The sequence below is a fragment of the Helianthus annuus genome, chromosome 8 (assembly GCF_002127325.2).
Source record: "Helianthus annuus cultivar XRQ/B chromosome 8, HanXRQr2.0-SUNRISE, whole genome shotgun sequence".
In the NCBI taxonomy this organism is placed as follows: Eukaryota; Viridiplantae; Streptophyta; class Magnoliopsida; order Asterales; family Asteraceae; genus Helianthus; species Helianthus annuus.
The window spans coordinates 129,942,804-129,946,447 of record NC_035440.2 but is presented as its reverse complement, the minus strand read 5'-3'; positions in this window follow the sequence as shown (position 1 = coordinate 129,946,447).

The window sequence follows — 3,644 nt, the reverse complement described above, 5'->3', positions numbered from 1 at the left end:
TGTAACCTTTGCGCAAAGGTTCAGCAGGCATGGATTGCAAGGGTTGAGGGTTTGGCGGAGTGATGACCGCATAGTTTTGGCTTGAAGCCTTCTGCTTCTTGCCTTGGTTTTTCATGGTGGTAGAGGGTGTTTCGGTGGGTGTTTCAGCAATGGCTTGATGTGCATTTTTCAATGAAGCTTTTGCGGCATTTCTACGCATGACGTGGTTACGGTTAAGGCGAGCGGCTAAACGAAAGGTTTCCTCGATAGTTTCTGGGCAAGCAGCTTCCACGAGGTTCATGAAAGAATCGGGTAGGCAATGGATGTATTTGTTGATGGATTTCTTAGGGGTATCAACTTGGCTTGGACAAAGAATGCTGAGTTGCTTGATGCGAAGGGTTAAACCATCGTTGTCATTATCAACTTGCTTAAGGTGCCAAAATTCGTGTTCCAAAGTTCCTCAGCTCGTGAGGAGGGCAGAATTCTTCTCTCATGATTTTCTTTAGTTCAACCCATGGTAAAGCGTGGGCGGCATCCTCCCCTCTTCTGCTTCGCTTAGAGGTCCACTAATCAAGAGCTCTTGATCGGAACACCCCTGTAGCATTCTGGGTGCGCAAGTCGTCGGGGCAGCCACTTTGGCGGAATGTGATCTCCATGGCGTCGAACCAGGTTAGTAGTGAGGTGGCACCATCCTTTCCAGTAAACTCCCAGGGTTTACAAGCCATGAATTGCTTGAAAAGGAATGGTGTCTTTGGCTTCTCCACCTTGGAATCAACAGAACCATGGGGCGAATCCGAGTTGGTTTGGATTCGGCAAACGATGTAAGGTATAACTCAGGCCATCTGATCGGCCATTTGTTCAGTGATGAGACCAACTAACTCTTGTTTGGAGATGGAGTCATGGTTGGAACCTTTCTTGGACTTGGTCTTCTTTCATGAGCTTGGAGATGCCATCTAGAAGTTCGAAAGAAAAGGAAAGGATGAGACTTGATCATAAATTTTAAAACAAGGTTTTTGCATGTATAAGCATGTAAGTGTTCACATATCATGTATAATTCACATAATTCGCATGTATTCGACAAGTACTCGTCAAGTATAAACACGTACGAATGGGTAAAAAGAGTATAAATTTAGTTTGTTCTCGAGAATTATTATTGTTTTTTATTGCGCGAGACGTGCGAATTGTGTAAAGGTTTTGAAACGAATGAGGTAACAAGTATAAAATCACATATAAATTGAATCACATAAAAGAGAGGCTCCTAAAACTTGGGATTGTTTCGGGTAGAGAAACGTTGACTATTTCAAAGTGAATCGAAAGTCCTTTCAAATTAGAGAAACGTGTTTTGGCCTATAGGTAAGATACTCTCGTCGAGAAGCGATTAACAGGATCTTACCCTTCCAGTTACTACACAGCTCTAATCGATTGAAACAATCGAAACTTTGGCGAGATTGAAAATCAAGGAATGGGACTTAATCGACAAGGTGCGGGTTTCACCCCTAAGTTGACGATTTCGGACGCTAATGTGGTTGGTACTCATCGGGTCAAAATATATTTTCGACACTTTGACGAGGGTCCATTAGAGTTTGAATTGGAAATTTACCATTAAGATGTGGATTTCACTCCTAACTTAATGGCGTCATTTCGTGCAAAAATAAAGTATAAGCGGGATGAGAGTCGTTCACCAAATTGTGGGTTTCACGCCTATTTTGGTAAACTCGTCTCTTTTGTATAAAGAGTGTCTTCAATCCTTCAAGTGTATTGTGTAAAATGTCGTTGGAAAGACATAATGTAAGTATTAAGACCAAAAGGGGAGAAAAGAAACAAGTAGGAAGAATAACATTGAAGCATGAAACAAGAATGGTAAAAAATGAGGCACCTTCTATAGACAAGGTCGAACATGTCAATTCTACCTAATTCCCTATAGTTATGGCTCTGATACCAATCTGTCACACCCCAACCAATGGCGGAATCATCGGAATGGGGCGAAAAAAGATTGCTCATCACACATAACACTATTTGTGACAATAATTAAATCAAAACCGTTTTCATTTCATAATTCAAATTGTCAACACATTACATGGAAATTCAAATAACAACAAGTACAAGACGAATATGATAAGTTCAACATCACAACAAGGACAAAATCGATACAACATAATAAAAACCTAAGGCGTCTATGTTTGTATCTAAGCATCATCGCTACTTCAATTTCATAGCATCGTCATCCTCAACCTGTAACATGTTTAAAATAAAGTTCAATGCAAAAGCAAAGGCAAGTATACAAGTTTTCATACATACATAGCATAAAAATGAGTTAAACAATTCCACATGACAAGCTATTGAAAGAAGATAAACAATAAAATCGGCATGTGTTTAACTAATCAAACCAATGATGAAACACAATAAGCTCACGACATAACCTCAAGAATACAGGTGGTGCGTTAATCCTATAGCGCTATATATGTCAAGGATAGGCTCGATCGAAGCTAATGATAAGTCTAACACAAAACGTATAACCCCAAGATTAATGTATCAATTAATAAAGTAAGCAAGCATGTATAAGGAATGTTTGTGCATTTACGAATAGCGTTTAAGTGTAAGTTTGATAGATAAAAATGTTACGCCCCAAAAAGTGGTAAACGAAAAGAGGGGTTTCAAGTATTCTTACGGTTTTGCAAGCTTTCCACTTGTTAATCTGTGAGAGAGTTGTTATTCTGGGAGGTTGGAACACTAAGTCCTTCTACACGAAGAAATGAAGGTGTATGAGTATTGGAGGATAAAGGGATACTAAAGATTCGGAATCAAAAGAATATGGAAAGTAACATAGGAGAAAATAACCCTCTAATCACAAAATACTCATTCTTGACACTATGAAAGTCAAAAGAGTTTAAATGTTTTCATGGGTCAGATGCCCATTAGAATCATGTCGAGTATTAGGTTCTTAGGTGGTGTAACCTACTATTTTGACAAATAACTATTAGGTTATCATCAAAATTTTGGTTATTTATAAGGATTATATATCTTATATAGTTTATATTATAAGTTATTATTCCAAGATTATCACAAGAATGTCATAGAAGTCATGTAGGAGGTAGGAAGATGAATCTTCCATTTAGGCACCTCTTTAGTTGTCACCAATACACAAGTTGTCATAGACAACAAGGATGGTCATAGACATACATTAGGGAGTGGAAATACATACTATCTAACTAAGAAAACATCAAGTGATGTGTGGATTGAAGGTAGGATAGCCCAAGCTATCCAAGTAATCACACAACTTCAAGTGTAGAACTTATTCATCACTTGTTGGTTAAAACCTTGTCAAAACATAATGTTTATGTGGATTAAACCTCTAGATTTTTATGTCACAACCTTGTTTTTAAGCCCAACTAACCGTACACTTGATTATTAACATAAGGACATAGGAATGTGTATGAGAAACCTCAAATTAAGTGAGTTAATCAAGTGTTTAATCAAAACAGAAAGTTTGTTGCACTTTAGAGCCTTATATGGTGATGTTCTAGCCTTGTTTTTCCATGGAAAACCTATGGAAAACATACCTAAGGTTGTTCCAAGTGTTTAGAAAGAAGAACCATTGAAAAAGATGAAGAAATGAGGAAGTTATGCTCACTTTTGTGAGTTGTAGCGAATCTGATTATTTTATG